This window comes from Neolamprologus brichardi, chromosome 2 (genome assembly GCF_056152115.1).
Source record: "Neolamprologus brichardi isolate AB-2024 chromosome 2, ASM5615211v1, whole genome shotgun sequence".
NCBI classification, from domain to species: Eukaryota; Metazoa; Chordata; class Actinopteri; order Cichliformes; family Cichlidae; genus Neolamprologus; species Neolamprologus brichardi.
In genome coordinates, this window is record NC_142105.1 from 16,453,618 (window position 1) to 16,465,119 (window position 11,502).

An 11,502-nucleotide genomic window follows, 5' to 3' on the forward strand; every position below is an offset into this window, starting at 1 on the left:
TGGTCACAGGTTTCCGTGTCTGCTCAGTGTATATTTCGGACTTTAATTCATGAACACGTTCATTTAAAGCTGGTGCTGGTGCACTTGTAGTTGTTTGTCTGTATTCGGTTGTTTGATTAGCATCTCTTTTGTCAGCAGCGTTTTCACTGTGAAACTCGATGGGCTGTAGCTCATAGGTGCAGGTTGGTGCGATGCTAAACATTCGGTACAAACGTTTGATCCTGTCAATCATGTCATTAAGACGTGCAAATTTCAACATAACTGCAGATCCACCACTTACACTTAGCAACAATGGCATTCCTGTAGACTTACGTGGGTGAGGGTCAAAATATGCATATTCACCAGAAGTCAGCCTGCAAACTGCGATGACTGTTCCTCCCATGACTAGCAAAGCGTAACGAATGTCTGAAACCAAACACTGTAGTCCCTGTTCAAGACTCGGAAGATGATCTGTACCATCGAATGTGCCATAACGAGCAAACTGAGACATATCCACTTGATACTCGTGTCTGCGGCTGGTGACCACTGAGGGAAGCTCATCACAGGCTAGAAACACGCTGTTCACAAACCTCTTTCTGGCATCTGAGTACACTGCATGGCCTTTGTCCAACACACGGTTAAGATCTGCTTTGGTAATGAATTCATCCTCGTGTAAGAATGACAGGAAAATCAAACTGTTAGCCATGCATTGCTGATTCCGGTACTTTCCATACTTAGGAGAGGCCTGGCTTCGGGATGCACAGATACTACTCACTCGTGGATGACTTTCAGTGTTTGTAACTTCTACATGAGACTGTCCTGGAGCTTCTCCATCATGCTGTGTTTGTACAGTTACCTGGGGCTCAATATGGATTACCTGCATAACTTCAGGCTCTGGGACAGACACTGAGGGAACACCTCTCTTTACCACATCTGCATAAGACACTGTGGCTGTCTGAACACTGCTCTGCACTTCTGTGCTGGGAAAAGTTGAAACACACACCTTTACCTGCTCACTGCTCTGAGAAACATTCACCTGTTCTTTCTCCTTCTGACGTCTAAGCTTCTGGGACTGCGACCTTTGACCTTTTCTTGGCATTTTGCTGAAGTACAACCTGGAGCTTATATGTGGTTATACACAAATGTAAACAAAACTCAACCTTGAAACACAGAAAAACGTATAACTCCTCAAGTTACTGTTAAATCTGAGAAATGTACTATTATACTACTTTAAAATGTTTTTATGAATATATAAACAGATGTTAAAAAGCTGATTTGTACTCCAAACTCAAAATAAAGGAAATTCAATGTTCTCTGGAAACAATTTGGTCCGTTTTATTGTAGCTCTTTTAGAAACGGTATAATTTTACTTCTTATATATTTTTAAGCAGACTGGTAAATAAATACAACTTCTGTAAAATGATATGCAAAATAAATCTCAACAATCAACAGGCTATAATAAAAGTCTTAGCTCTTAGGGAGTTTATGTAAATCTTTCAGATATCTAAAATTTAAATCAAATATATGGAGCTTTGGTGATAAGATGACTGGCGATGAGGATTCTTCAGCTGGATGTTCTGCAGCAGTCAGGAAACAGGAAGTCTGGGTCCTCAGGTGCTTCTCGATGACAATACTAACTGAATACTTACACTGAGTGACAAAATGGGTTTGTCCTTAAATAATAATACTATAAACTTGCAGTCAAATGTTATAGCCAATGAGACAGACTAGAAAAATGTATTTGGATCTAATTTATTATTTATCTGAATGTATGTATTACAAAATAACCAGATTGTCTTATTACAACTAAACTTTTAAAAAGGTGATATTTGATATAATTGATCAAAGTAAGCCAAACTAGCAGTGTTAATTCCAAAGTCTAATGCAAAATAAAAATGACAAATGTAGGGCTGTGTAAGTAGTTTCTACTATAAGTTCTACTGTACTGTAATTCTACCACTGTATATTCAACTTTCTACTTGTAATTTCCAGCAAAATGACTGAATGTGAGAGTTTAATGACAGGAAAGAAGGAGCAGTAAGAGCAGAGATCTCTCAGAATTCTGTAACAGATAGATCAAGTACTGGTAACTTGGATTTCTCAAAACTTGGATTCTCAAAACTTGGATTCTCAAATTAGATAGAGCAGTAGGGATAGAGGGATACAAGATGGAATGGCTGTCAAATTAGATAGAGCAGTAGGGATAGAGGGATACAAGATGGAATGGCTGTCAAATTAGATAGAGTCGGGAGAGTGATAGGATAGACAGAATTGCTTATAATGATAGAGAGAGAGGATCTTCTGCAGCAGGTCACCTGTAAGACACAAAAGGCCTGGAATTAGTCGTATTTCCAATATGCTTGGATTTACCATATTCTTCAGACTATATGGCACACCTAAAATCCTGTCATTTTCTCAAAAATATACAATGTGCCTAGTGTATCGATTCTGGTTATGCTTACTGACCTCGAACGGGATTTCTGTGGTACACAGCGCTCAAAATTCTGTCAAATATTTTAGTAAGACTTCAGTAAGCTACAAAGCTGCGCTGCTTGATGTATTGTCAGAGCATTATGGCTACCATAGTCAGGACCCTCGCAGAGTAATTTGTACGGTGCTTCAACATAACATTATGGTGTGTGTACAAGGACCTGGCACGTGCTAAGAGACATGCTTATGAAGCAGATTTCAAACTGATCAACCCATGAAGAGTTTGATGGATTTGTGGATGAGGAGTGAACTGAAAAAGTGAGTGTATTGTTCTGTATTTTATGTGTTACAACTGAACAGTGTTGAGAGTTGTTTGTGAATGACTTGAATAAAGTTTGACTTATCTGACTGTTTTGTTTGGCTTAATGTGCCTTAAAAACAGACTTGTTTATTGACATTATGCCTTATAATTTCAAAAATACAGTACATGTAGGGCTTTAAATAGTAAAGAGTTCTACAGTAAATTATTGGACTGAACAGAATGACAATGTTTAACAAATGATGGTGGAACTGTTATAAGGACATTTTTGTCTTCTATTAAAACAATAAACTAAGTCTATAAACTCACACCAAGACGTGCTGCTACAGTAACTTACTGTAAATATTATATGGTCCAAATAAACCCACACACTGAGGTTACAGCAGACAGTTTCAGGCCTCCTGCTTTAAACACTTTATATCCATTAAACTCAAAATTATTTATTGACTGGCCAAAAAGAACACAAAAACTTTCTCACATTTGCCTAAAAACATCTTGATGATCAGCAAGAGCTGTGCGGACTCACGGTACTAAACTGAATCTTCTAAAGTGAGAGAAATATTTCAGAAAAACGACCGCATTAAAGTCAAACATGGTGCCGTTACTGTGATTGTCCAGAGTTCCCTTACTACTTCAGGACCTACATCAACTCATCAGGCCCTGAGCTTAAGTTTAATCACACTTGGGATTTGCAGCAGGAAATTGATCTGAAGCACACAAGCAAGTCCAACTGAATGTCTTGGTGTAGACTAATCAGAGTCTCAACGAAATTGAGATCCTTGAAATGATTTCAAAACACTATTTTGGACCTTAATTAAGACACCTGAAATTAAAGTGGACCAAAATCCCCCAGTGATGTAAATCAGTCATTACTAGTTACTATACATGCTTGATGGTAGTTGTTGCTATCAGGGCTTTCACAGCTGGGTATTAGAGAACAGATAGCTCTGGTTTGGTTTTCTCTTCTTCAAACATGAAATCATCACTTTAAAACTGCTTTTTTTGTATTTATCCAGGTCATCCTTGTTAGATGATTTGAAACGTGACAAAAAAAAGCATGAAAAAAATAATCTGCAAGGAAGAAAGACTTTTCCCAGCACTGTACCTCAGACAAAACCTATACTTACCAGACTTGAGACGATCAGATCAGTTGCCTAGAGAAAGGAAAAAACACATCAGATCACTGTTTAATGCTTCAAACTGTTGAGCCTCTTCACACACAATCCAATTTACTGTGACATTAAATAACTAGTCAAATCCTCAATTTCTTCATGCCTTTATGAACTCACTGTAGTCTAAAGAGGGCACAATTTAATTGCAGAGTCTCAGATGGCTTTAACATGTTTAATAAAAACATTCATACTACAGAATTGCAAAGAATAGGCACCAATATTTGTTGACACAAATGCAGGATATAGCAAATATTTCGTACACAGAAGCTTTGTGGCTCCAACATTTTCTATCATAAGTCAGCTCTAATAAAATGTGAAGAACGACAACTTTTAATCTAATTTCAGATTAAAAATGTTGAATACAAATTAATCATTTAAATCAGAAGCAACAGAAAACCACAACAACAACAGTAGCGCACCATTTTTTTTAAATGAAAATTTCTTAAAATATTACACTAAAAGGTCGTTCCATTGTATTTGTTGCTAGCAATATTTATGTGTTTTGCAGTATATCCCTTTTTGGCAACATTTATATTTAATTTTAAAACATTGGCTTTAATATACCTACTCACAACTGTACTTCTCTTACATTTTATTATTGCTTAAGTGTTTAAGCTATCATTTATAGGCTACGTTCACACTGTAGGTCTTAATGCTCAATTACGATTTTTTGATCAAATCAGATTTTTTTTGTCTGCTCGTTCAAACTACAAATAAAATGCGACAGCAAACGCGCTCTAGTGTAAACGCTCAAAGCGGCCCGCATGCGCAAAAGAAGACGTCACACACAACGCGCTCTGTTTAGACCCAGACCAAACAGTATCGTTTGACTGATGGCCGTTAATATAAAGACTTGTTTCGGACTTTACGTTTCCCAATTTTTGCTTTAAGTTATTTTGTTATTTACATAATAATGTAAATAACCTAATAATGATCCTTATTGCTGTTTTAGAGGAGCGGTGCTTCAAAGGATAGTTGCAGATTTCTGTCAGAATCTGCAGATTATACAGTACAAATAAAATGTTCACGTTGTCTTCCCAACAGTTTCACTGACATCTACAATGGATGGCCAGGAAGCGTTCGCAATGTCTTCTCAGGCGCTTCTCTGGTGCTGATAATTGCCGTCTGTCTTGTGTCAGTGACGTAAAAGACGGATTTAATGCGACATGACCATTCAAACAGCAGTCGCTTTCTAAAACATCGGATATGTCTCGGATTCAGCACCACATACGAAAGTGACCCAGATCGGATTTGAAAATATCGGATTTGTGCCGTTCACACTGTCATACCATGATACAATCACTGATACCAACATGACAAAAAAAAATCTGATTTGATGCGCTTTCGCCTGCAGTGTGAACGTAGCCTTAGTCACTCAGGCAAAATACTTCTAGTGTTTTGACTTTTTTGGCTTATTTATAAGTGGAATGAGAGAGAAAATAAAAATCGATAGCTGTGGTGCTCTTAAGTGTTTAAGGTACCACCTATACTCACACTTGAATCCACAAACATAAGGAGAAATCGAACAACTGCATAAAGATATCTCTGACATTTAACTATGTTTGGACTTGATAAGCCATCAAAAATTAAAATCAGACATTAATGGGCTATTAAACTTCATTGACATTTTCAGGGGCAGTCAGTGGTCCTGTGTGGGGGCTTTGCTGCTACAGATTCTAAATCCTGACTATTTGTCTTTGCCCATGAGTGAATGGCAAGATAACACAAATAGCCAAACTACTGTAAGTAAATTACTAAACATTACCATTACTGTCTACTTACCAGCAAAGGCAAAACCAAAGATCTGTTCACTCTGTAACAAAAGACAAAGAACAAAAATACAGGCTCAGTCAACTCCAATCAGCATTAGAGTCACTACTGCATCACTCTCTGTAGTCAAAAACATTCTGGAAACTTCTTTGTTTACCACAGCTGGAATACAAACAACAACTCTCCACTGTTTTCTTTTTCTGCACCCTAATAAATATTATTTTCATAAAGGTAATATGTAGTTTTATCCATTTGCAATAAGCCACACAAGTTTCTGAGTCATGTAATGCTCAAAAAATTTAGGTTCAGTTACATAAGAGAGTAGATATCGTAACCAATGATTTGCTACACCTAGCACTGCACACTTTATCAAATGGTGATGTCACAATTTAAAAGTAGGTAACAATCACAAATGATAGCTTGTATGGAATGTTTGTAGGCTTTAACATTTGAGGAGGCCTGAATTCAAATTCTATTAACACAATAAAAACAAACAGAGTCTATAAACTTACACCAAGATGTGCTGCTACAATCACTTACTGTAAATATTATATGGTCCAACAAAACCAACACACTGAGGTTAGAGCAGACAGTTTCAGGCCACCTGCTTTAAACACTTCAGATCCACTCAACTTACATTTATCCCACATGAAACGTGCCTTAATCCCCACAATTCTCAAATCCCTGTGTCTGTGTGTACTTGCCTGGGACAACAGTATATCATAATATCTGGGGTTCCGTTAACATGAAAGTAAACAATTTACTCTGCATGAATTTTGGCAAAATGAGAAATTTGGAGACAGCTAGTTTCTACGCAGCAGTTTCTACATATTTCAGTGACATTTGGGGCATGTTTGATACACAGCAATAAGCACTCCCCTAAATCTATGATAAACTTATAGCTGATATTAAGGCCTAATTAGCAAAATTTAGTATGATGATAATTTCTTTGTAGATCATTTCATGATAAAAAGAACAGAAGTGAGTGCTGTATCTGAGCTGTTGCATGTAAGATCTTTGCTGGAGATTCCCACATTTCTTAAACAAACAAAGAAACAAACAAACATGACTTTCAGACACAGTTCATCTTTTGTAAATTAGGGCAGGATTATTTTCAAAAAACAGCCTTGATAAAAATATCAGGCCACTATAAAATTTCTTATGTTTATGTTTTCATCCCACCTATATTTTGCAAGTCATTATGACAAATTACAAAAATCAGTTTTCAGGCAGTGATTTAAGGGAAGAAGCTTTTGAAATCCACAATGCCCTATCACCAGTGGTCTCAAACTCTGGTCCTTAAGGCCTGGTGTCCAGAAACATTTCTATGTGTCCCTGTTGCAACACACCTGAATAACATTAGTAAGTCATTAGCAAAACTCTACAGAACTTGACTGCATGCTGAGGTGGTAATTCAGCCATTTGATTCATGTTATAGCAGCTCATGAGTGAATGAACATGATGTAATGAAAGTACTTTTAGAAGTACATTTTTCCAAACACTTAAATTACTTAAATTTTAGTAGCCTTAGGGGATGCCACTTCAGCATACAGTCAAATTCTATACTCTTACTAATGACCTACAAATGTTATTCAGGTGTTTTGTAACAGGGACACGTGGAAAAGCTTCAGGACACCGGCCCTTGAAGAGAGGAGTTTGAGACCCCTGCCCTATGTGAATATTTAATTGTCCCTAAACTGCTAGTCGTGAGCTGCTCTAATGTGAAACAGATATAGTTCTGTAAAGGTTTACAAAGAAATTTCTAAGGATTTGGAGACCCCAGAAACAAAAACCCTCACAGATGTTGTAGCTGAACAGGCAAAAACAAGTGGACTAATAATATCTCGATGATAACCAAGAGCTGTGCTGACTAACTGCACTAAACTGAATCATCTATAGTGAGAGAAAAACACCAGCATTAAAGTCAAACATGGTGCTGTTACTGTGATGTCCCAGAGTTCCTTTACTACTTCAGGACCATCAACTCATCAGGTCCTGGGCTTAAGTTTAATCACACTTAGGATTTGCAGCAGGAAATTGATCTGAAGCACACAAGCAAGTCCAATTGAGTGAATGAAACAAAACTCTTGGTGTAAACTAATCAGTCTGGACTTTAATGAAATTAAGATACTTGGTATGACTTGAAAACCCTATATTGGGCCTTAATTACGACTTTTTCCTTTTCTTTTTTTGCCTGTCCTGTTTGGATCTAATTAAGACAATTCTGAAATTATAGTGGACCAAAATCCCCCAGTGATGTAAACCAGTCATTACCAGTTACTGTAAATGCTTGATGGTAATTGTTGCTATCAGGGCATCCACAGCTGGGTATTAGAGACCAACATGTTTTTACATTTTATGGGGTGGCTGTAGCTCAGCCACTAACCAGAAGGTCGGTGGTTCAATCCCAGGCTGCTCCAGTCTGCATGCCAAATATCCTTGGGCAAGATACTAACCCCATGTTGCTCTCCGATGCATCCATCGGAGTGTGAATGTGTATGAATGTTAGCTACTTAGCACTTAAGTTTAGAAGTGCTGGTGTGAATGGGTGTGATTGGGTGAATGAATTAGCTGTATAAAGCGCTTTGAGTGCTCGGACAGAGTAGAAAAGCGCTATATAAGAACCAGTCCATTTACCATTTACCATTAGACCAGGTTGTTCTGGTTCAAAAATGAAATCATCACTTTAAAACTGCTTTTTGTATTTATCCAGGTCATCCTTGTTAGATGATTTGAAACGTGAAAAAAGCATAAACAAAATAAATCTGCAAGGAAGAAAGACCTTTCTCAGCACTGTACCGCAGACAAAACCTTTACTTACCAGACTTGAGACGATCAGATCAGTATCCTAGAGAAAGGAAACAACACATCAGATCACTGTTTAATGACTTACACCAGGGGTGTCAAACTCAAATACACAGTGGGCCAAAATTCAAAACTGGAACAAAGTCGCGGGCTAACATTAATATTTATTGAAAAAAAAAAAATCTTCCTCCAGATATAAGAATGAATCTTTTCTTATGGACTCAAACAAGTTTTGCTGGAAAACTGAATATGGAACAAGCAAAGCTTAATACTAAACAACATATATATTAGCTGTATAATACCAGTAGGCCAGCTCTAATAATAATTTGGTGTGGCTTCGCGGGCCAAATGTAATTAGGCTGCGGGCCAAATTTGGCCCACGGGCCAGAGTTTGACACCTATGACTTACACTGTTGAACCTCTTCACACACAATCCAATTTACTGTGACATTAAATAACTAGTAAAATCCTCAATTTCTTCAAGCCTTTATGAACTCACTGTAGTCTAAAGAGGACAAACTTTAGTTACAGAGTCTCACATGGCGATAACATGTGTAATAAAGGCATGCATACTACAGAAGTGCAAAGAAGAGGCACCAGTATGTGTTGATACAGATTATGGCTTTTTAGCTCCATCATTTTCTATCACAAGTCATTGCTTAATAAAGTGTGGAAAAACCACAACTGTTAACCTCATTTCAGATAAAAAATGTTGAATACCATTTAAAAAAAAAAATTTAGAATCAACGGAAAACGTCATCAGGTTTTTAGTTCTGATCTGAATATGTAAATCCTAAAATACATGTAAATTTTGACATGTCATAGTAACAACAGTGGCACACCATTTTTGCAATTACAATTTCTTAAAAATTATAATAAAAAGTCCTTCCATTGTACCTGTTGGCAGGAATCGTTTTGTATTTTGCAATATTTCCCTTTTATATATAATTTTCAAACACATTGTATCAAGCAAATTATTAAGAAACGAATTTAAACTTAGTGTATATAAATTACACACAAGCTTTAACATACACAACATTGCCTACTCACAACTCTGGTTCTCTTAGTTTTTTTTATTATTGCTTAAATGTTTAACCTACCACTTCTATTCACTCAGGCAAAAATACTTCTATAGTGATCTGACTTTAATGTAATACATAAGCAGAATATGAGTGAAGATGAAAATCAACAACTGTGGTGCTCTTAAGTGTTTAAGCTACCACTTACACTAACTCACCTAAAATGCGTTCATAGTTGTGTCTGCTACGTAAATCCACAAACAAACGGAGAACACGAACAACTGTATAAAAACAGTTGTTCGTGTTCAAACATAAAAATCAGACACAAATGGCCTGTTAAACTTCAGGGACAGTCAGAGGTCATGTGTGGGGCCTTTGCTGCTACAAGGTATAAATTCTGACCATTTGTTTTTGCCCATCAGTAAATGGTAATGTCACAAAAACCAAACTACGTTAGGTAAGTTGCTAAACATGTTACACAGTGACAATGTCATATTACTGCAGTTACAATTGCTGCTTACTTACCAGCAAAGGCAAAACCGAAGTTCTGTTTCACTCTGTGTAACAAAAGAACAAAAACACAGAATCAGACAACTGAAATCAGCATCAGAGTCAATACTGCATCACAATCTGTAGTGAAAAAAAAAAATCTGTTAAATTCTTTGTTTACAACAGCTTTACTATAAACACCCCATCTTCTCTTTCTGCACTTTATTAAAGATTTCTGTCTTTACTAAGGTGATGTGTCGTTTTATCCATCTGCAATAAGCCACAAAAATTCCTCATTAATGTAAAGCTCTAATACTTTGGTGCTATTACATAACACAGCAGATACAACAAGCAATGATTTGCTCGCACTGCACACTTGATCAAATGATAACATCACAGTTTCAAAGCATGCAACAATCACAAATGATACTTGATACTATAAATGCTTGATGGTAGTTCTTGCTATCAGGGCTTCCACAGCTGGGTATTAGAGACCAGCATGTTCTCACATTAGAACAGATAGCTCTGGTTTGGTTTTCTCTGCTTCATACGTGAAATCATCACTTTAAAAATGCTTTTTTGTATTTATTCATATCATCCCTGTTAGATGATTTGAAACATGTGACAAAAAAGCATGAACAAAATAAATCTGCAAGGAAGAAAGACTTTTCCCAGCACTGTACCTCAGACAAAATGAACTCACTTTAGTCTAAAGAGGGCAAAATTTAATTGCAGTCTCAAATGGCCTTAACATGTGTAATAAAAACATTAATTACTACAGAAATGCTTTGATAAGCCTTTAAAATTAAAATTAGACATAAATGGCCTATTAAACTTCAGGGACATTTTTAGGGACACTCAGAGGTCTAGTGGGGGGGCTTTACTGCTTATAAATCCTAAATGTGTTTTTGCCCATGAGCAAATGGCAAGAAATCACAAAAAGCCAAACTATTGTATGTAAATTGCTAAACATGTTACACAATCCCAATTTCATATTGCTTCAGTTACAATCACTGTTTACTTACCAGCACAAGCAAAACCAAGCTTCTATTTCACTCTGTGTAACAAAAGACAAAAATACTGGATCAGAAAACTCAAATTAGCATCAATACTGCATCACTCTCTGTTGTCAAAAAGATTCACTAAACTTCTTTGTTTACTACAGCTGGAATACAAACAACAACTCTCCTCTGTTTTCTTTGGTCTACATCTCATTTAAGATTGCAATAACACTCATACATGAAAAACTGCACTATTTTTTAAGGCTTTAATATTTGAGGTGGTCTGCATTCAAATTCTACTTCCTAAAATATTATCAACTGCACATAGTATCATTAAATATGCTGTAGTTTTAAAATAAATATCTATGTACCATACTAATAATAATATACTGCCATATTTTATTTATGTGAAGGTGGGCTGTTGTTTATTTCATTAATTTTCCACAAAGTGAGAATTAAAACTGTGCTGCAGATTTAGGTCTCCTGTTTAGGAGTTCTTATTATTCTTGGGCTATGTT

At 36.5% G+C, this 11,502-nt stretch overlaps 1 long non-coding RNA gene across 1 annotated transcript; it reads right to left on the bottom strand.

Moving 5' to 3' along the window:
- Positions 1 to 1,522: 1,522 nt before the first annotated feature.
- On the bottom strand, positions 1,523 to 11,176 carry LOC148106109 (uncharacterized). Its single transcript, XR_015719726.1, has 6 exons — positions 11,009 to 11,176; positions 10,020 to 10,051; positions 8,492 to 8,518; positions 5,683 to 5,713; positions 3,856 to 3,882; positions 1,523 to 2,294 (listed from the first exon to the last, which is right to left on the bottom strand). It is a non-coding gene; the product is annotated as an uncharacterized LOC148106109 (long non-coding RNA).
- Positions 11,177 to 11,502: the final 326 nt, after the last annotated feature.